This window comes from Stegodyphus dumicola, chromosome 1 (genome assembly GCF_044657685.1).
Source record: "Stegodyphus dumicola isolate Sdum_Otavi_A_Nest chromosome 1, ASM4465768v1".
Lineage (NCBI taxonomy): Eukaryota > Metazoa > Arthropoda > Arachnida > Araneae > Eresidae > Stegodyphus > Stegodyphus dumicola.
Window position 1 is genome coordinate 54,429,058 of NC_140768.1, and position 24,692 is coordinate 54,453,749.

Sequence of the window (24,692 nt, forward strand, 5' to 3'; positions counted from 1 at the left end):
AGAGGAACACTAACTCTCTGCGTAGTAGTTTAGGATAAATTAAAAGATTCACACCTTTACTGCTGCAATTTTTTTACTAAATTGACGATTATTAACGTATGGGAGGATAACGTATGTGAGGACCATCATTAATACTCTAGCAAAAATGAGGGGGCTTTAAAATGTCTACTTATACAATCGGTCAACTTTTATTTTTAACTGTGCAGTTTTCTATTTGGTTTGTTTAAAATAAATTTTCTTTTTAAGTTTTAAATAGAGAACCTCCTAGATTTACTTCTCTCCTTTACACAACACATTTTCATTTTAGTTATGGGGTAAATTTTAAATCGAAGCAGTTTATTTTTCACTACAGGAATTTTTCTTCATTCAGTGCAAGGTGATAAACTCTGGTTTCGTTTTCAATACATTGCAAACTACTAAATGCAGTTTTATTTACTCTCTTACAGTGCTTTTTTAACTCTCTTAAAACAATTTCAAATGCAGTTTTATTTACTCTCTTACAGTGCTTTTTTAACTCTCTTAAAACAATTTAAAAAATTACATTTGCTTTGTTCTGCCGAGTCAACCTTTTCACTTTTTGACACAGTTTTTTTACACAGAAACTTTTAATACAACGCTCAATATGCCATACATTACACAAATGCCAATTGCTTTTGAATTCCCTAATTGCTTTGTACGAATATTTATTTTAACCATACCTCATTTAAGATGGGTCACTCAGTTTAAACTCTAGCGACTTCCAATATTTTACGTATTTTTGCAAGGACACAGCTCGGGTAAATTGGCTATGATGTTCAGAAAGATAAATTCTAGGGGTCACACGTAGTCTTCAGGGTAAGTTATACCTCTATACATTGTTCCAATATGAAATCGACAGCTAATATAGCTTACGGAATACAAATCTTGCAGCGTTGACATTTCTTTACCAGGTAAATCTCATAATATAATGGTCACACCTTCAATGATATCACTGCTACACCAGTCAACTTCTTATCTTTTCATAATATGTAAAACTATTCATTCTTGAAAAACAACTCTATTAACCATTTCGCTACATTAAACACCAAACTGTTTTGTTAAACTCTTTTCTTTCATAGGCTTAATTCTAAATATTTAATTTTAAAACTGAGGAGAACATACGTTTACTTTTTTCTACTGTACACAGTACAACTAATTAATTCCTCTAATTTAAATCTTAGTTAAGGGGGTGGTTTAAACTAGGGTAATAACCACAATTTCACACACAACATTATCACGACCTTTTCTTTATTTTACAATTTCGCTAGTATTACTTCTCTGTACAGGACACTCATATCAATTTTCGTTTTTTGATTTATTTTCATATCAATTTTCGTTTTTCTAGTTATTTTCAAAAGGATATTTTTCACAAATTTAGTATCAAATGTTGAACACATCTTTCAGTACCGAAATACTATATTAATTTTTTAACGTTTTTCTGGAACTGCCCTTTTGGGTATTGGAAACACTTCTCGATTAAATGTCTGCCTATAAAATGAAACACGAACCTTCTACCATTATTTCAATGCAGATAGGTCAGATATTAACTCTACGTAAACTCTACTATAATTTTGCAATTCAACAGGAACACATAACAAGAAAACTTATACCTTGTTGCAGGGGGAGATTCCTTATCAGAAAAGTATCTTCTAAAACAATGGTCAAACCTTCACTGTCCAGGCCAACATAAAAGGGGTTCATTTTTACACAATGGAAAATATTTTCAGATGAAATTGAAGGGTCACACATTACAGTATTTAAAGTAAATAATACTTCTTACTCATGATTCAAAGACTTAATATCAGTTTAACTTACTAAGCAATGGAGGAACACTAACTCTCTGCATGGTGGTTTAGGGTAAATTAAAAGATTCACACCTTCACTGCTGCAATTTTTTCACTAAATTCATGATTATTAACGTATGGGAGGACCATCATTAATACTCTAGCAAAAATGAGGAGCTTTAAAATCTCTACTTATAGAATCGGTCAACTTTTATTTTTAACTGTGCAGTTTTCTATTTTGTTTGCTTACAATAAATTTTAAGTTTTAAATACAGAACCTCCTAGATTTACTTCTCTCCTTTACACAAACACAGTTTCATTTTAGTTATGGGGTAAATTTTAAATCAAAGCAGTTTATTTTTAATTTCTAACACATTTCGAGGAATTTTGATGCTAAGCGATTTTAGGGGGCAACACACAGTAACCATTTTTCACCCTCTCACTATTACATAACTGGTAAATCTCGTTAGTTTCACACTTGTGAATTCAAATTTTACACTTTTGAACACTACTTTTGCTTTTGAGAGGAAAAACATTTTACACTTTTAATACCACATTATCCTTCGGTATAGAAATGACACACCCTTTATTTTAGACACTTATTTTTTAAAATCTCTAAATTAACAATTATTTTAGAATGCCACATAAACAGTGCTTTACTCTCTTAAAACAATTTCAAAAATTACATTTGCTGTTCTGCAGAGTCAACCTTTTCACTTTTTGACATAGTTTTTTTTACACAGACACTTTTAATACCACATTCTACCAGACTGCTTTCAGTACGAATATTTATTTTTACCATACCTCATTTAAGATGGGTCACTCAGTTTAAACTCTAGCGACTTCCAATATTTTACGTATTTTTGCAAGGACACAGCTCGGGTAAATTGGCTATGATGTTCAGAAAGATAAATTCTAGGGGTCACACGTAGTCTTCAGGGTAAGTTACACCTCTATACATTGTTCCAATATGAAATCGACAGCTAATATAGTTTACGGAATACAAATCTTGCAGCGTTGACATTTCTTTACCAGGTAAATCTCATAATATAATGGTCACACCTTCAATGATATCACTGCTACACCAGTCAACTTCTTATCTTTTCATAATATGTAAAACTATTCATTCTTGAAAAACAACTCTATTAACCATTTCGCTACATTAAACACCAAACTGTTTTGTTAAACTCTTTTCTTTCATAGGCTTAATTCTAAATATTTAATTTTAAATCTGAGGAGAACATACGTTTACTTTTTTCTACTGTACACAGTACAACTAATTAATTCCTCTAATTTAAATCTTAGTTAAGGGGGTGGTTTAAACTAGGGTAATAACCACAATTTCACACACAACATTATCACGACCTTTTCTTTATTTTACAATTTCGCTAGTATTACTTCTCTGTACAGGACACTCATATATATTTTCGTTTTTTGATTTATTTTCATATCAATTTTCGTTTTTCTAGTTATTTTCAAAAGGATATTTTTCACAAATTTAGTATCAAATGTTGAACACATCTTTCAGTACCGAAATACTATATTAATTTTTTACCGTTTTTCTGGAACTGCCCTTTTGGGTATTGGAAACACTTCTCGATTAAATGTCTGCCTATAAAATGAAACACGAACCTTCTACCATTATTTCAATGCAGATAGGTCAGATATTAACTCTACGTAAACTCTACTATAATTTTGCAATTCAACAGGAACACATAACAAGAAAACTTATACCTTGCTGCAGGGGGAGATTCGTTATCAGAAAAATATCTTCTAAAACAATGGTCAAACCTTCACTGTCCAGGCCAACATAAAAGGGGTTCATTTTTACACAATGGAAAATATTTTCAGATGAAATTGAAGGGTCACACATTACAGTATTTAAAGTAAATAATACTTCTTACTCATGATTCAAAGACTTAATATCAGTTTAACTTACTAAGCAATGGAGGAACACTAACTCTCTGCATGGTGGTTTAGGATAAATTAAAAGATTCACACCTTCACTGCTGCAATTTTTTCACTAAATTCATGATTATTAACATATGGGAGGACCATCATTAATACTCTAGCAAAAATGAGGGGCTTTAAAATCTCTACTTATACAATCGGTCAACTTTTATTCTTAACTGTGCAGTTTTCCATTTGGTTTGCTTAAAATAAATTTTCTTCTTAAGTTTTAAATAGAGAACCTCCTAGATTTACTTCTCTCCTTTACACAACACAGGTTCATTTTAGTTATGGGGTAAATTTTAAATCGAAGCAGTTTATTTTTCACTATAGGAATTTTTCTTTATTCAGAGCAAAGAGATACACTCTGGTTTCGTTTTCACTACATTGCAAGCTACTAAATGCAGTTTTATTTTAAAAACTAATTTCTAACACATTTCGAGGAATTTTGATGCTAAGCGATTTTAGGAGGCAACACACAGTAACCATTTTTCACCCTCTCACTATTACATAACTCGTAAGTCTCATTAGTTTCACACTTGTGAAATCAAATTTTACACTTTTTAACACTACTTTTGCTTTTCAGAGTAAAAACATTTCACACTTTTAATACCACATTATCCTTCAGTACAGAAATGACACACCCTTTAATTTAGAGACTTATTTTCTAAAAAACTCTAAATGAAGAATTATTTTGGAATGCCACATAAACAGTGCTTTACTCTCTTAAAACAATTTGAAAAATTACATTTGCTTTGTTCTGCGGAGTCAACCTTTTCACTTTTTGACACAGTTTTTTTACACAGACACTTTTAATACCACACTCTATCTGACTGCTTTAAGTACGAATATTTATTTTTACCATACCTCATTTAAGATGGGTCACTCAGTTTAATCTCTACAGACTTCCAATACTTTACGTATTTTTCCAAGGACATAGCTCGGGTAAATTGGCTATTATGTTCAGAAGATACATTCTAGGGGTCACACACATCAGAGCCTTCAGGGTAAATAATATCTCTATGCATGGTTCGAATAGCAAATCGACGGCTAATATAGCTTACGGAATACAAATCTTACAGCGTGCAGGTTTCTTTACCAGGTAAATCTCATAATATAATGGTCACACCTTCAATGTTGTCACTGCTACACCAGACAACTTCTCATCTTTTCATAATATGTAGAACTATTATCGTTCTTTAAAAACAACTCTATTAAACATTTCGCTACCTTAAACACCAAACTGTTTTGTTAAACAACTCTTTTCTTTCATACGCTTAATTCTAAATATTTAATTTTAAAACTGAGGACAACATACGTTTTCTTTTTTCTGCTGTACACAGTACAACTAATTAATTCCTCTAAATTAAATCTTAGTTAAGGGGGTGGTTTATACGAGGGGAATAACCACAATTTCACACACAAAATTATCATAACCTTTTCTTCATTTCAAAATTTCGCTAGTATTAACTTCTCTGTACAGAACACTCATATCAATTTTCGTTTTTTTGAGTTATTTTCAAAAGGATATTTTTCACAAGTTTAATACCAAATGTTAAACACATCTTTCAGTACCGAAATACTATAGTTATTTTTTAACCTCTTCCTTGTGGTCTTTTGCGTATTGGAAACACTTCTCCATTAAAGGTCTACGTATAAAATGCAACACGAACCTTCTACCATTATTTCAATGCAGATAGGTCACACATTATTTCTACATAAAAAACTCTACTAAATTTTGCAATTCACAGGAACACATAAGCAATAGAGGAACACTTACTCTCTGCATGGTGGTTTAGGATAAATTAAAAGAGACACCTTCACTGCTGCAATTTTTTCACTAAATTCATGATTATTAACGTATGGGAGGACCATCATTAATACTCTAGCAAAAATGAGGGGCTTTAAAATCTCTACTTATACAATCGGTCAACTTTTATTTTTAACTGTGCAGTTTTCTATTTTGTTTGCTTAAAATAAATTTTAAGTTTTAAATATAGAACCTCCTAGATTTACTTCTCTCCTTTACACAACACATTTTCATTTTAGTTATGGGGTAAATTTTAAATCGAAGCAGTTTATTTTTCACTACAGGAATTTTTCTTCATTCAGTGCAAGGTGATAAACTCTGGTTTCGTTTTCAATACATTGCAAACTACTAAATGCAGTTTTATTTACTCTCTTACAGTGCCTTTTTAACTCTTAAAACAATTTAAAAAATTACATTTGCTTTGTTCTGCCGAGTCAACCTTTTCACTTTTTGACACAGTTTTTTTACACAGAAACTTTTAATACCACGCTCAATATGCCATACATTACACAAATGCCAATTGCTTTTGAATTCCCTAATTTCTTTGTACGAATATTTATTTTAACCATACCTCATTTAAGATGGGTCAACCAGTTTAATCTCTAGAGAGTTCCAATATTTTACGTATTTTTGCAAGGACACAGCTCGGGTAAATTGGCTATTATGTTCAGAAAGATACATTCTAGGGGTCACACACATCACAGCCTTCAGGGTAAATAATATCTCTATGCATGGTTCGAATATCAAATCGACAGCTAACATAGCTTACGGAATACAAATCTTACAGCGTGCAGTTTTCTTTACCAGGTAAATCTCATAATATAATGGTCACACCTTCAATGTTGTCACTGCTACACCAGTCAACTTCTCATCTTTTCATAATATGTAGAACTATTATCGTTCTTTAAAAACAACTCTTAACCATTTCGCTACCTTAAACACCAAACCTTTTTGTTAAACAACTCTTTTCTTTCATACGCTTAATTCTAAATATTTAATTTTATTACCGAGGACAATATACGTTTACTTTTTTTTCTGTACACAGTACAACTAATTAATTCCTCTAATTTAAATCTTAGTTAAGGGGGTGTTTTAAACGAGGGGAATAACCACAATTTCACACAAAATTATCCTGACCTTTTCTTCATTTCACTATTTCGCTGGTATTGTTTCTCTGTACAGGACACTCATATCATATCAATTTTTGTTATTTTCAAAAGGATTTTTTCACAAATACCAAAATGTTAAACACATCTTTTAGTACCGAAATACTATAATAATTTTTTAACGTTTTTCTGGAAGTGCTCTTTTGGGTATTGGAAACACTTCTCGATTAAAGGTCTACCTATAAAATGCAACACAAACGTTCTACCATTATTTCAATGCAGATAGGTCAGATATTAACTCTACGTAAACTCGACTAATTTTGCAATTCAACAGGAACACATAACAAGAAAACTTATACCTTACTGCAGGGGGGGATTCGTTATCAGAAAAGTATCTTCTAATAAAATAATGGTCAAACCTTCACTGTCCAAGCCAATATAAAAGGGGTTCATTTTTACACAATGGAAAATATTTTCAGATGAATTCGAAGGGTCACACATTACAGTATTTAAAGTAAATAATACTTCTTACTCATCATTCAAAGACTTAATAACAACAGTTTAACTTACTAAGCAACAGAGGACCACTTACTCTCTGCATGGTGGTTTAGGATAAATTAAAAGATTCACACCTCCACTGCTGCAATTTTTTCACTAAATTCATTATTATTAACATATGGGAGGACCATCATTAATACTCTAGCAAAAATGAGGGGCTTTAAAATCTCTACTTATACAATCGGTCAACTTTTATTCTTAACTGTGCAGTTTTCCATTTGGTTTGCTTAAAATAAATTTTCTTCTTAAATTTTAAATAGAGAACCTCCTAGATTTACTTCTGTCCTTTACACAACACAGGTTCATTTTAGTTATGGGGTAAATTTTAAATCGAAGCAGTTTATTTTTCACGATAGGAATTTTTCTTTATTCAGAGCAAAGAGATACACTCTGGTTTCGTTTTCACTACATTGCAAGCTACTAAATGCAGTTTTATTTTAAAAACTAATTTCTAACACATTTCGAGGAATTTTGATGCTAAGCGATTTTAGGGGGCAACACACAGTAACAATTTTTCACCCTCTCACTATTACATAACTCGTAAGTCTCATTAGTTTCACACTTGTGAAATCAAATTTTACACTTTTTAACACTACTTTTGCTTTTCAGAGTAAAAACATTTCACACTTTTAATACCACATTATCCTTCAGTACAGAAATGACACACCCTTTAATTTAGAGACTTATTTTCTAAAAAACTCTAAATGAAGAATTATTTTGGAATGCCACGTAAACAGTGCTTTACTCTCTTAAAACAATTTCAAAAATTACATTTGCTTTGTTCTGCGGAGTCAACCTTTTCACTTTTTGACACAGTTTTTTTACACAGACACTTTTAATACCACACTCTATCTGACTGCTTTAAGTACGAATATTTATTTTTACCATACCTCATTTAAGATGGGTCACTCAGTTTAATCTCTACAGACTTCCAATACTTTACGTATTTTTCCAAGGACATAGCTCGGGTAAATTGGCTATTATGTTCAGAAGATACATTCTAGGGGTCACACACATCAGAGCCTTCAGGGTAAATAATATCTCTATGCATGGTTCGAATATCAAATCGACAGCTAATATAGCTTACGGAATACAAATCTTACAGCGTGCAGGTTTCTTTACCAGGTAAATCTCATAATATAATGGTCACACCTTCAATGTTGTCACTGCTACACCAGTCAACTTCTCATCTTTTCATAATATGTAGAACTATTATCGTTCTTTAAAAACAACTCTATTAAACATTTCGCTACCTTAAACACCAAACTCTTTTGTTAAACAACTCTTTTCTTTCATACGCTTAATTCTAAATATTTAATTTTAAAACTGAGGACAACATACATACGTTTTCTTTTTTCTGCTGTACACAGTACAACTAATTAATTCCTCTAAATTAAATCTTAGTTAAGGGGGTGGTTTATACGAGGGGAATAACCACAATTTCACACACAAAATTATCACAACCTTTTCTTCATTTCAAAATTTCGCTAGTATTAACTTCTCTGTACAGAACACTCATATCAATTTTCGTTTTTTTGAGTTATTTTCAAAAGGATATTTTTCACAAATTTAATACCAAATGTTAAACACATCTTTCAGTACCGAAATACTATAGTTATTTTTTAACCTCTTCCTTGTGGTCTTTTGCGTATTGGAAACACTTCTCCATTAAAGGTCTACGTATAAAATGCAACACGAACCTTCTACCATTATTTCAATGCAGATAGGTCACACATTATTTAAATTTTGCAATTCACAGGAACACATAAGCAATAGAGGAACACTTACTCTCTGCATGGTGGTTTAGGATAAATTAAAAGAGACACCTTCACTGCTGCAATTTTTTCACTAAATTCATGATTATTAACGTAAGGGAGGACCATCATTAATACTCTAGCAAAAATGAGGAGCTTTAAAATCTCTACTTATACAATCGGTCAACTTTTAACTGTGCAGTTTTCTATTTTGTTTGCTTACAATAAATTTTAAGTTTTAAATACAGAACCTCCTAGATTTACTTCTCTCCTTTACACAAACACAGTTTCATTTTAGTTATGGGGTAAATTTTAAATCAAAGCAGTTTATTTTTAATTTCTAACACATTTCGAGGAATTTTGATGCTAAGCGATTTTAGGGGGCAACACACAGTAACCATTTTTCACCCTCTCACTATTACATAACTGGTAAATCTCGTTAGTTTCACACTTGTGAATTCAAATTTTACACTTTTGAACACTACTTTTGCTTTTGAGAGGAAAAACATTTTACACTTTTAATACCACATTATCCTTCGGTATAGAAATGACACACCCTTTATTTTAAACACTTATTTTTTAAAATCTCTAAATTAACAATTATTTTAGAATGCCACATAAACAGTGCTTTACTCTCTTAAAACAATTTCAAAAATTACATTTGCTGTTCTGCCGAGTCAACCTTTTCACTTTTTGACATAGTTTTTTTACACAGACACTTTTAATACCACATTCTACCTAACTGCTTTCAGTACGAATATTTATTTTTACCATACCTCATTTAAGATGGGTCACTCAGTTTAATCTCTAGCGACTTCCAATATTTTACGTATTTTTGCAAGGACACAGCTCGGGTAAATTGGCTATGATGTTCAGAAAGATAAATTCTAGGGGTCACACGTAGTCTTCAGGGTAAGTTATACCTCTATACATTGTTCCAATATGAAATTGACAGCTAATATAGCTTACGGAATACAAATCTTGCAGCGTTGACATTTCTTTACCAGGTAAATCTCATAATATAATGGTCACACCTTCAATGTTATCACTGCTACACCAGTCAACTTCTTATCTTTTCATAATATGTAAAACCATTATCATTCTTGAAAAACAACTATTAACCATTTCGCTACCTTAAACACCAAACTGTTTTGTTAAACAACTCTTTTCTTTCATAGGCTTAATTCTAAATATTTAATTTTAAAACTGAGGAATTTTAAAACTGAGGAGAACATACATTTACTTTTTTCTACTGTACACAGTACAACTAATTAATTCCTCTAATTTAAATCTTAGTTAAGGGGGTGGTTTAAACGAGGGGAATAACCACAATTTCACACACAACATTATCACGACCATTTCTTTATTTCACAATTTCGCTAGTATTACTTCTCTGTACAGGACACTCATATCAATTTTCGTTTTTTGATTTATTTTCATATCAATTTTCGTTTTTCTAGTTATTTTCAAAAGGATATTTTTCACAAATTTAGTATCAAATGTTAAACACATCTTTCAGTACCGAAATACTATATTAATTTTTTAACGTTTTTCTGGAACTGCCCTTTTGGGTATTGGAAACACTTCTCTATTAAATGTCTGCCTATAAAATGAAACACGAACCTTCTACCATTATTTCAATGGAGATAGGTCAGATATTAACTCTACGTAAACTCTACTAATTTTGCAATTCAACAGGAACACATAACAAGAAAACTTATACCTTGCTGCAGGGGGAGATTCGTTATCAGAAAAGTATCTTCTAAAACAATGGTCAAACCTTACTGTCCAGGCCAACATAAAAGGGGTTCATTTTTACACAATGGAAAACATTTTCAGATGAAATCGAAGGGTCACACATTACAGTATTTAAAGTAAATAATACTTCTTACTCATGATTCAAAGACTTAATATCAGTTTAACTTACTAAGCAATGGAGGAACACTAACTCTCTGCATGGTGGTTTAGGGTAAATTAAAAGATTCACACCTTCACTGCTGCAATTTTTTCACTAAATTCATGATTATTAACATATGGGAGGACCATCATTAATACTCTAGCAATAATGAGGGGCTTTAAAATCTACATATACAATCGGTCAACTTTTATTTTTAACTGTGCTGTTTTCTATTTTGTTTGCTTACAATAAATTTTAAGTTTTAAATACAGAACCTCCTAGATTTACTTCTCTCCTTTACACAACACAAGTTTCATTTTAGTTATGGGGTAAATTTTAAATCAAAGCAGTTAATTTTTAATTTCTAACACATTTCGAGGAATTTTGATGCTAAGCGATTTTAGGGGGCAACACACAGTAACCATTTTTCACCCTCTCACTATTACATAACTGGATCTCAGTTTCACACTTGTGAATTCAAATTTTACACTTTTGAACACTACTTTTGCTTTTGAGAGGAAAAACATTTTACACTTTTAATACCACATTATCCTTCGGTATAGAAATGACACACCCTTTATTTTAGACACTTATTTTTTAAAATCTCTAAATTAACAATTATTTTAGAATGCCACATAAACAGTGCTTTACTCTCTTAAAACAATTTCAAAAATTACATTTGCTGTTCTGCCGAGTCAACCTTTTCACTTTTTGACATAGTTTTTTTTTTTTACACAGACACTTTTAATACCACATTCTACCTGACTGCTTTCAGTACGAATATTTATTTTTACCATACCTCATTTAAGATGGGTCACTCAGTTCAATCTCTAGCGACTTCCAATATTTTACGTATTTTTGCAAGGACACAGCTCGGGTAAATTGGCTATTATGTTCAGAAGATACATTCTAGGGGTCACACACATCACAGCCTTCAGGGTAAATAATATCTCTATGCATGGTTCGAATATTAAATCGACAGCTAACATAGCTTACGGAATACAAATCTTACAGCGTGCAGTTTTCTTTACCAGGTAAATCTCATAATATAATGGTCACACCTTCAATGTTGTCACTGCTACACCAGTCAACTTCTCATCTTTTCATAATATGTAGAACTATTATCATTCTTTAAAAACAACTCTATTAACCATTTCGCTACCTTAAACACCAAACCTTTTTGTTAAACAACTCTTTTCTTTCATACGCTTAATTCTAAATATTTAATTTTATTACCGAGGACAATATACGTTTACTTTTTTTTCTGTACACAGTACAACTAATTAATTCCTCTAATTTAAATCTTAGTTAAGAGGGTGTTTTAAACGAGGGGAATAACCACAATTTCACACACAAAATTATCACAACCTTTTCTTCATTTCAAAATTTCGCTAGTATTAACTTCTCTGTACAGAACACTCATATCAATTTTCGTTTTTTTGAGTTATTTTCAAAAGGATATTTTTCACAAATTTAATACCAAATGTTAAACACATCTTTCAGTACCGAAATACTATAGTTATTTTTTAACCTCTTCCTTGTGGTCTTTTGCGTATTGGAAACACTTCTCCATTAAAGGTCTACGTATAAAATGCAACACGAACCTTCTACCATTATTTCAATGCAGATAGGTCACACATTATTTCTACATAAAAAACTCTACTAAATTTTGCAATTCACAGGAACACATAAGCAATAGAGGAACACTTACTCTCTGCATGGTGGTTTAGGATAAATTAAAAGAGACACCTTCACTGCTGCAATTTTTTCACTAAATTCATGATTATTAACGTAAGGGAGGACCATCATTAATACTCTAGCAAAAATGAGGAGCTTTAAAATCTCTACTTATACAATCGGTCAACTTTTATTTTTAACTGTGCAGTTTTCTATTTTGTTTGCTTACAATAAATTTTAAGTTTTAAATACAGAACCTCCTAGATTTACTTCTCTCCTTTACACAAACACAGTTTCATTTTAGTTATGGGGTAAATTTTAAATCAAAGCAGTTTACTTTTAATTTCTAACACATTTCGAGGAATTTTGATGCTAAGCGATTTTAGGGGGCAACACACAGTAACCATTTTTCACCCTCTCACTATTACATAACTGGTAAATCTCGTTAGTTTCACACTTGTGAATTCAAATTTTACACTTTTGAACACTACTTTTGCTTTTGAGAGGAAAAACATTTTACACTTTTAATACCACATTATCCTTCGGTATAGAAATGACACACCCTTTATTTTAGACACTTATTTTTTAAAATCTCTAAATTAACAATTATTTTAGAATGCCACATAAACAGTGCTTTACTCTCTTAAAACAATTTCAAAAATTACATTTGCTGTTCTGCCGAGTCAACCTTTTCACTTTTTGACAGTTTTTTTTTTTTACACAGACACTTTTAATACCACATTCTACCTGACTGCTTTCAGTACGAATATTTATTTTTACCATACCTCATTTAAGATGGGTCACTCAGTTCAATCTCTAGCGACTTCCAATATTTTACGTATTTTTGCAAGGACACAGCTCGGGTAAATTGGCTATTATGTTCAGAAGATACATTCTAGGGGTCACACACATCACAGCCTTCAGGGTAAATAATATCTCTATGCATGGTTCGAATATTAATTTGACAGCTAACATAGCTTACGGAATACAAATCTTACAGCGTGCAGTTTTCTTTACCAGGTAAATCTCATAATATAATGGTCACACCTTCAATGTTGTCACTGCTACACCAGTCAACTTCTCATCTTTTCATAATATGTAGAACTATTATCATTCTTTAAAAACAACTCTATTAACCATTTCGCTACCTTAAACACCAAACCTTTTTGTTAAACAACTCTTTTCTTTCATACGCTTAATTCTAAATATTTAATTTTATTACCGAGGACAATATATGTTTACTTTTTTTTCTGTACACAGTACAACTAATTAATTCCTCTAATTTAAATCTTAGTTAAGAGGGTGTTTTAAACGAGGGGAATAACCACAATTTCACACAAAATTATCCTGACCTTTTCTTCATTTCACTATTTCGCTGGTATTGTTTCTCTGTACAGGACACTCATATCATATCAATTTTTGTTATTTTCAAAAGGATTTTTTCACAAATACCAAAATGTTAAACACATCTTTTAGTACCGAAATACTATAATAATTTTTTAACGTTTTTCTGGAAGTGCTCTTTTGGGTATTGGAAACACTTCTCGATTAAAGGTCTACCTATAAAATGCAACACAAACGTTCTACCATTATTTCAATGCAGATAGGTCAGATATTAACTCTACGTAAACTCGACTAATTTTGCAATTCAACAGGAACACATAACAAGAAAACTTATACCTTACTGCAGGGGGGGATTCGTTATCAGAAAAGTATCTTCTAAAATAATGGTCAAACCTTCACTGTCCAAGCCAATATAAAAGGGGTTCATTTTTACACAATGGAAAATATTTTCAGATGAATTCGAAGGGTCACACATTACACTCATCATTCAAAGACTTAATAACAACAGTTTAACTTACTAAGCAACAGAGGAACACTAACTCTCTGCATGGTGGTTTAGGGTAAATTAAAAGATTCACACCTTCACTGCTGCAATTTTTTCACTAAATTCATGATTATTAAAGTAAGGGAGGACCATCATTAATACTCTAGCAAAAATGAGGGGCTTTAAAATCTCTACTTATACAATCGGTCAACTTTTATTCTTAACTGTGCAGTTTTCTATTTGGTTTGCTTAAAATAAATTTTCTTCTTAAGTTTTAAATAGAGAACCTCCTAGATTTACTTCTCTCCTTTACACTACACAGGTTCATTTTAGTTATGGGGTAAATTTTAAATCGAAGCAGTTTATTTTTCTCTATAGGAATTTTTCTTCATTCAGAGCAAAGAGATACACTCTGGTTTCGTTTTCACTACATTGCAAGCTACTAAATGCAGTTTTATTTTAAAAACTAATTTCTAACACATTTCGAGGAATTTTGATGCTAAGCGATTTTAGGGGGCAACACACAGTAACCATTTTTCACCCTCTCACTATTACATAACTCGTAAGTCTCATTAGTTTCACACTTGTGAATTCAAATTTTACACTTTTCAACACTACTTTTGCTTTTCAGAGTAAAAACATTTCACACTTTTAATACCACATTATCCTTCGCTTCAGAAATGACACACCCTTTAATTGAGACTTATTTTCTAAAAAACTTTAAATTAAGAATTATTTTGGAATGCCACGTAAACAGTGCCTTACTCTCTTAAAACAATTTCAAAAATTACATTTGCTTTGTTCTGCGGAGTCAACCTTTTCACTTTTTCACATCGTTTTTTTACAGACACTTTCAATACCACGATCTACCTAACTGCTTTCAGTAGGAATGTTTTTTTTACCGTACCTCATTTAAGATGGGTCACTCAGTTTAATATCTACCGACTTCCAATATTTTACGTATTTTTGCAAGGACACAGCTCGGGTAAATTGGCTATTATGTTCAGAAGATACATTCTAGTTGTCACACATCACCGTCTTCAGGGTAAATACCTCTATGCATGATTCGAATATCAAATCGACAGCTAATATAGCTTACGGAATACAGATCTTACAGCGTGCAAATTTCTTTACCAGGTAAATCTCATAATATAATGGTGTCACTGCTACACCAGTCAACTTATCGTTTCATAATATGTAAAACTATTATCGTTCTTTAAAAACTATTAACCATTCCGCTACCTTAAACACCAAACTGTTTTGTTAAACAATTTCATACGCTTAATTCTAAATATTTAATTTTATTTCTGAGGACAACATACATTTACTTTTTTCTGCTGTACACAGTACAACTAATTAATTCCTCTAATTTAAATCTTAGTTAAGGGGGTGGTTTAAACGAGGGGAATAACCACTATTTCACACACAAAATTATCATGACCAATTCTTCATTTCACAATTTCGCTAGTATTACTTCTCTGTACAGGACACTCATATCAATTTTCGTTTTTTAATTTATTTTCATATAGAGCTCACCACCTGCATTTGCCATACAACTCACTGAGCCTGCCTACATGCTTCAATTTAATGCCATTGCTTACTTACCACTGCACAATTTTTATGATAAACGCCTACTTTCGTAAGTATTAAGATATGCCTGCTCACGCAGCTGAATTTTCTTCGCCCACGGGTGTTGGTACTTCCCTAGTACCATTTATTTGAAAATATCTTTGCCTAGTGCACTTTAATGCGATCTACTGGCAAAAACTCTTTAGTAGTTAATGACCAGAAAAAAGTAAGTCATAAGTCAATTTATTTTCATATCAATTTTCGTTTTTTGAGTTATTTCTAAAAGGATATTTTTCACAAATTTAATACCAAATGTTAAACGCACTTTCAGTACAGAAATACTATAGTAATTTTTTAACGTTTTTCTGGAACTGCTCTTTTGGGTATTGGAAACACTTTTCGGTTAAAGGTCTACCTATAAAACGCAACACGAACCTTCTACCATTATTTCAATGCAGATAGGTCAGACATTATCTCTACGTAAACTCTAATTTTGCAATTCACAGGAACACAAGTTTTAAACAGAGAATCTCCTAGATATACTTCTCTCTTTTACACAACACAGTTTCATTTTAGTTACGGGGTAAATTTTAAATCAAAGCAGTTTAAGGACTTTTATTTTTCATTTCAGGAATTCTGAGTGCAAGGTAGTAAACTCTGGTTTCGTTTTCAATACATTGCAAGCTACTAAATGCAGTTTTATTTGGAACACTAATTTCTAACACATTTCGAGGAATTTTGATGCTTAACGTTTTTAGGGGTCAACACACAGTAACCATTTTTCACCCTCCCATTAGTTTCACACTTGTAAATTCAAATTTTACACTTTTCAACACTATATTTACAAAAAAACTCATTCCATTAGTGCACTTTTTTGAAAACATACCTCACTCATCTTGAATGACAGTTTTTTCTCTTAGAAATTATAACACTGTTTTTGGCACTACCTATTACTAATGTCACTGCTTTGGCAATAGGTAACAGATTTCAGTTATACAGTAAATTTGACTTTCTCATCTTCGAAGCCATTTTAATTACATGTTTACAGTAATTTCCATCCGACACACAATACAACAGGAGCTAAAAAAGTAGCCTTGAAAAGTCACATGCCCTATGAATACGTTTTTATATTTATTTAGGTTTTAAATATTCATATTTTAGTCAATTTTTATTGGTTTAAATGAAATTATTTAAGGTTTTAAATTAGTCGTTTTTAAATAATTCAGTCAATTTTATTAGTTTAATTCAATCATTCATGATTGAATTAACATGAAATTCAAATTGTTTTTTAACATGAAATTTAAAGAACTATTTGTTTAGCATCTTATTACCTTTTACAAGTTTTCAATTGAAATCAAATAAGTCATATTTTTTATTAGTTACATTTATCACATTCCTTTAACCTGTTAATCTACGTATTTTTTTTTTTTTTTACAGGGACAATTATCTCCACACCAAATTCTTCTCTATATTTATATTAAAAATATTCACCTACCTTTTCTAGCACTTCTTTTCTAAGAGGAGGGCTCAATTCAAGCTCAAATTATTCAAACCAAGACAGTAAATGGACATTTTAGTATCTTTATTAACACATTTTTCATATATGTATTTTACATAATGCAAGAATTGAATTTATCAGTGCCTAGTTTATTTCACAGATTAGCAAAATATTTTACATATGAATTATTTCATACAATTATAGTTAAAATCCAATTATAACATCATTCAACTTCACACACATGATTTAGTCCATTAGTCCTGTGTATTTAAATTCTGTTGTGGAGAGGCAATTGTGCAGAATATACTAATAGTTTTACCACACATCTATCACGTTACTGTTGCAGTGGGAGTTCTGGAGCGAATTTTCACTAAACTTGCAAATAGGGACACATTTGAAAAATAGGAAATAACACAGCTCCTAAGATCCAGATGGGTCAAATAACTTATCTACAGATACTACCAATGAAAAGAAAAGACACTAATAGATAAAGCACACTTATTAGACTCCATGTTGTTTTAACTTGATTAAAAATTTTAGTTAACTAAAAATTTTATTCAGTTAAATGCAAGACCTTTCACTCTTCCAGAAATAGAACTTTTTAAGTTATGCTTTTCTTACTGGTGTTAAGATTCCCCTGAAAAAACCAAACCATCTCATTTCTGCAATCAATTTTAAAAACATCTATTAACTCAATACTTTTTTTATAGGCATAACTTAAGCTATTTCTTTCCGGAATTTGAACATTCAATTTGCTTTCTTATAAAAGTGCTATTTTCATATATATTTAAAGAAAATATATTTCCTTCAACTAGATTTAAGTGATTAACATCAGAAATATTTCAGGTTGTCCCGATTGATTTCAGTAAACAGAATTTCTGTTCAAAATACTGTACTACAGAGGAAGCATCAAGATAAAAATTAAATTTCAGTTATGAAAGTATCAGCTTCTTTATCAAAACTATTTTTTTTAATTCTTCCATTATGATGCAACCAATGCCTACAATTTTAAAATTTAGCAAATAATTAAAACAACTTGTTATAATCCATGCATTAACTGCAAATAACTGAAACAACTTTTTTTTTATTATTCATACACTGAAGCAGCTTTCCTGTTTCAAACTAGTGTATGCAGTTCTCATACTAATAGCACTTTTTTTTTTCATCTTACTACATAAGACATTTAAACCTATTTAACAAATTGACTGTTCTTAAATAGGTATAAACAAATTGACTGTTCTTGAACAGGTATTGTTTTAAACTTTAAACTGTTAAAACTCTCTTTTCTAAATAAGGTAGTCTTCAAATTAGATTTTAGCACAAAATCTGTCAAGTAAATTAATAATTACTTAAAATTTTTTAATACAAACACATAATTGTTACCTCCAGCTAATACTGCTTTTCACTTATTTGTACTAAGGATCTACAGTTGTCAACATAGCTCTCTTATACACAGGTCTTTTCTAAATAAGGTAGTCTTCAAATTTTATTTTAGCACAAAATCTGTTAAGTTAATAATTAATTACTTTAAATTCAATACAAACATATAATTGTAACCTTCAGCTACTTCTAAACGAGATTGCTTTTCACTTATTTGTACTAATGGAGTTACAGTTGTCAACATAGCTCTCACAGTCAACAAACAGCTCATGGCACATATTTCTTGGGTTTAAGAGATTCGATTTCCTGCAACAGGGCATGTTTCTTGGGTTTAAGAGATTTGATTTCCTGCAACAGCTGACAACTTGTTGGGATAACTCTTCTAAATGTAAAAGCAGACAGGACAATCGAGAACATTTCCCTGCTGAGAAAGTAGGGCATTTTGTCTCCAGAATTCAAAGAGGCAGAAGAGAAAAAGGAATGCAATTTTATCACTCGTGGGATGTACCTTGGGAAATACAGAGCCTGTTGAATAACATAAAAAATTTGGCTGCTAAATGTATGCAAGTTTTAATCAAACTAAAAATAAAAATTATTCTTCTTTAGAAACTAATAGGAAAATTTATTAAAACAAGCTAACTTCACATTCTGTTATTTGCTTCAGACTAACTTTTACTGTAGAAATCTACCATCTCCCATGGCCAAAAGAACACATTTTTCCAAAAACAAAATCTGAAAAGAAAGAGGAAGACATTTCGACTGGGCCAAGCCCAGTATATCCCATTTTTAACACTTAAATATAGTTTAGTTTAACTACTTTAATAAAAACATTTACATAGTCTAGTTATTTTTAGGCACACCTCAGTTAATTGTGCAAAACATTCATATTACAAATGAATTTTTATTATTAAGAGCATTAATTAAAATTCAATATCCTTAGAATATAAAATGACAAGAATCCTGCCAAATTTTAGCAATTTTAAAAACAAATTTTTTACTTCTAAGCATTCAGAAGAAAATATGCAACTGCTCAATTCACATTCCTATACCTTCACATGCAAAAAAAATGTGAAAAGCTTTGCAAACTCTTCCTAGCCTTCATACAACTGCAGATAAAAAAACATAACTGGTAAGAAAATTTGAGATCTGCAGGTATGCTAGAATGTGCTTACATAGCTTAATTCTTTAAATAATCAATTTCTTTTAAGAAAATTAAGATCTACATATTTTTTTACTTTTTTTTTACTTTAAAAGATGAGTTATTTTGCAAGATCTATTAGTATTTGCAAGATCTATTAGTAATTGAATATTCACAAGTATTATAAATTTTACTCCGATTAACTTTAGAAAGAATAAAAATTCCAAAATTTTACCACACATTTGAAATTTAAGATATGCTCCTACAGTTTAACAGCCAATTTCATTTCCGATGACCACCAGCAGTACGTCTTCTAACAGTCATAACAAAAGACCGAGTTGGTCCCTCTCGCATTACCCGTGTGTCTGTAGAAAACTTGCTAACTGATGTTCCTATTCAACAGTGTTAAAAATTTTGGTAACTTGGCATCTAAATGATAACTATCTAAATGATTTAAAATAAAATGAATGAATACAAGCTAACAAACTTTGTCGATTCCCGATTTTCTTTTCCTTCAATATCATCAAGTTAATCTTACCACCTAATGGGGTAGTTTTATTTTTCCAACTTTTTGACCATTCTTGATTATGCTTTACACAGTCGATAGGCGTCTGGAAAAAAAAAAAAAAACACATTTTCCTGGGCTGTTCTCAGGTATATCGCACTCTTAATTTCACATGAAAAATCTTCGATGTAACACAGTATAAAATAATTACAGTATTAACACTCCCATACCTCACAATTCTTACAAAAAATCAGAAGTTCTGCCAATGCTCAATTCAGATCAAAAATCCCTACCGGGACAAATTTGATATCTGCAAGTATAAGAAAGTACTTAAGCAGGCAACTTAGCTTTTTTTTTTCCAATATTTATGAAGCTCCCCCGAAATTCGCAATTGCTAAAATTAATATTTAACATCTTGAAAGCTTTGCAGATTGTTTTAGCTTCCATACTACTGCTGACAAAAAAAAAATCCGAACTAGGGGGAAAACTTTTGATATCAGCAGGTATATTAAAATGTGCTTTCACAGCAAAAAATCCTAACTAGGGGGAAAACTTTGATATCAGCAGGTAATTAGAATGTGCTTTCACAGCTAAGACCATTTTTTTTCAGCTAGAACCATTTTTTTAATTATTTGCCTTTCAGAAACGAAAATCTTCATATTTTCCCCTTTAAAAAAATTTTTTATAATATATTTTAGTTACTGAATATTCCATATAAAAATTTAGATTAATATTTCATTCTTTTACTCTGGTAACTATAGGAAGAAAAAATTCCAAGATTTTACCAAACATTTGAAAATTAAGATATGCTCCTACAGCTCAGCAGCCAGTGTCATTTTCCAGAACAACCAGGAATATGTCTTCTAACCAGTCAATAACAGACAAGAGTCGGAGTCGATCCAAGTACGCCTCTTATTGCGACTTGCTGTATTCATTCCTATTCAACAGCGTTAAAAAAATGGCTAACGTACGTTAAGTAATTCAAGCATCTAAACTTAAAAAAACGAATCAAAACAAGCTAACAAACTTTGTTTTTTAATTGCCAGTTTCCGTGTTCCATCCAATATGATCAAGTCAATCTTACCACGAAACGGGGCAGTTTATAGTTTCAACATTCTGACCACCTTCATTGTGATTTTCAGTCGAAAGATGTCTGGAAAAAAAAAGAAAAACGAAAACATTTCCCTGGGCTTTGCCCAGTATATCTTAATTTTACACCAAAAAAAAATCGATGCTACACAGTTAAAGATAATTACAGTATTTATTAGCACTTCTTATATCTTATAATTCTTACAAAAAAAATCAAAAATTTTGTCAATACTTGATGAAAAACATGAAAATTACCAAATGGGGAAAATTAGACCTCTGCAAGTACTAGAATATGCATAAACAGCCACCTTACAGCTCAATTTTTTTCAATAATACTTTTTCTTTAAGAAACTAGTTTCTTTCACCTGAAAATCAAAAACCTAATTTTATAACCTTTGATTTATCACAAGAAATGGAAAGCTCTTCAAATTCTTTTAGCCTTCATACTGCAGATCTGAAATACCCAATGGGAAAATTTTAAGATCGGCAGGTCTAGAATGTGCTAGGACTCATTTTCACTTTCACAAATAAATTTTTGTGACCAATTATTAATTGGAATATTCACGATAGCATATTTCATATAATACCTAATTCTTTCATCTGATAAATATGTAAAGAATGAAAAATTCTTAAATTTTACCAAGCATTTGCAAATTGAAATATGCTCCCACAGGTCAGCCAACGTCTTTTCCCAGGACCACGAAGAATATGTCCTCTAAACGGTCAAAACAAAACTTTTATGCATGGGACAGAGTTGGTCTTTCTCCAAGTACTCCTCTGTATATTAACTCACTTTGGTTTTCAATTGTCAGTTCCCAATTTTTTCTTCAACAATCGTAATTTTATAAGTTTTTTATAAGTTTAGCTTACCACCGAACAGGTTAGTTTTCAACATTCTGATTTCTTGATTGCTTTACACGGTCGAAAAGTATCTGCAAAAAAGAGAAACGAAAACATTTTGCTGGGCTTACGCTCAGTACATCGCACTCATAATTTCACGTTTTAACATTCGATGCTTTACAGTATAATTATAGTTAATTCAACTACGACACGGGTTTTTCTGCAAGCACATATTTTCAACAATAATGGAAATTTAACTTTTGTTAAAATTAATAAAAAGGCATCAAGAAAAATATAACTGCAAACATAAGACATCATTAAATACTCGCTTTAATTAATAAAAATTTAACATTCAATAAAAAATCAGATAAAAATGAGACTCGCTTTAGCAACGTTTATTTAAAAATAAATATTAAGACGAAAAAAATAGATACCGGCAGCAATACCTTACTCCAACATCGCACACTGCAACAAATGAAACAGCACAGGGTAAACTGCACACGCCAGAAACTGGTCATAAACAATTTTTAAAACAAATAAACAATTTTTAAAACAAAGTTTAAATTCATTTCATAATTGTTTCATTAAACAAATAAAAATTTATACTTATTTTGCCACTAATCATAGTTTTCGGATAACACGCTTAATACAAATCTAGATGCCTATATCCCTTCCCGCAAAAGTGCGTAGAACAAAGGAAGATAATTTACATATTACACGTTCGACACTTCGGTTACACCATTTATATCCTGTAATGAAACGAAATTGTTATGCAAATTCGGTTCACTCATGTAACAAATATTTAATTTACAGGTAGATAAAAAATGTCATGTTACGATTTCTGGGCTATTACTCATTACCGCATTCTCCACCGCACAATTTCGAAACGCAGTCTCATTTAACCGCACTACAATCTGAAACAAACAAACAAACAAAAAAACCAGATCTACCCAAGCTTACGCTCGGGATTTACATAAAATAGATTACATAAAAAAAAAATTAGAAATAGACACGCATTTTTTTTCACAAAATTAGATATAGTTGAAGACATACGTATTTTTTTTTTTTTTTTTACATTCTCATCACATTCCAATCGTGAAATGCTTCTATTCTTCATTCAATTACTGGTCAAAATTGTCTGAAAAATTCCAATCAAAAGAAATTTCCCGGTTTGCACCGGCACATATACTCATACACTAAAACATTTAGAATCAAAATTTTAAAAAATAAAGACTCCACTCATCATACTACATGCAATTACTATCGAAACGTTTATCATCTGTAATTATAATATTGTCCCTCAAAATTTATACCCAACAGCCGACGATCAGGTATTTCTTCAGTTTGCTAGTTTACCACTCTTTCCCCTTGGTCAAAAATGTTCCCTTTCTTAATTGCACTTAAAAACGTAGCACAATTGCCATCCACTACTAGCACCACGAGTCCTGTATTAACGAAAGAAAGTATCAATTAAATATACGCCACACTACTTATTCGCAAAGTCGTCTCTTACTCGGAAACAAACTTACCTCTACCATTATACATACTTACCACCGCTGACAACAAACAGGGAGCACATTCAGCGAGATTTTGGTGCAGAGAGTCACTTACAGCCTATATTTATAACCTATATTTGAATACAACTAGACTTACCACTGTATTCTTGAGCAAATCTAAGACATTAAGTTCCAAAAATACATTGTATTTTTTCCTTTCAGAATAACTATCAACATTTTTATCTAAAATAATGATTTAGAGATCAACTTTCTTTTTCTTTTCTTTATATGTTTTATTTAAATAATAAAACTGAAATTAAAATTTATTCCCTTTCCTGAAAACACAAGTTTTCTTCAGCGGATGCTTACAAAGGTAAAGTAGCAATAAGGCAATCTATGACGTCAGAGCAAATGCGCATTGCGAATGCGGTAGTTCAATCGATTCGCAAGACTGCGGAATATTCGAGAAAATTACTGCGCACTGCAGATGCAAAATATTATTTTATTAACCTTCGTCGTAATTTTGTCTTTGCATGAAAATTTTCAGTGATAAAATTATTTTTCGTATGAATCTTAACTTAAAAAAATAAACCGTCGTTTTGTAATTTTACTCATCATAAGTATAATAAGAATAAAACATAGCTATATGTAAGTCAACTAACTATATATGTCTTTGAGCATAGTATCTGTAAGTATCTATAATACCCCTCAAAAAAGGTTATATGGGTAATTGTTTTCTCTTTGGATATCATATACAGTTCTTTGAAACTTTCAAAAATTGCAATGGTATAATTT

The 24,692-nt window shown here is 31.1% G+C and overlaps 1 long non-coding RNA gene across 1 annotated transcript; it reads right to left on the reverse strand.

The window, feature by feature from the left end:
- Positions 1 to 4,174: 4,174 nt before the first annotated feature.
- Positions 4,175 to 24,688, reverse strand: LOC118187571 (uncharacterized). The gene is made up of 2 exons (XR_015040589.1): positions 15,199 to 24,688; positions 4,175 to 4,525 (listed from the first exon to the last, which is right to left on the reverse strand). It is a non-coding gene; the product is annotated as an uncharacterized LOC118187571 (long non-coding RNA).
- Between the last annotated feature and the right edge of the window lie 4 nt (positions 24,689 to 24,692).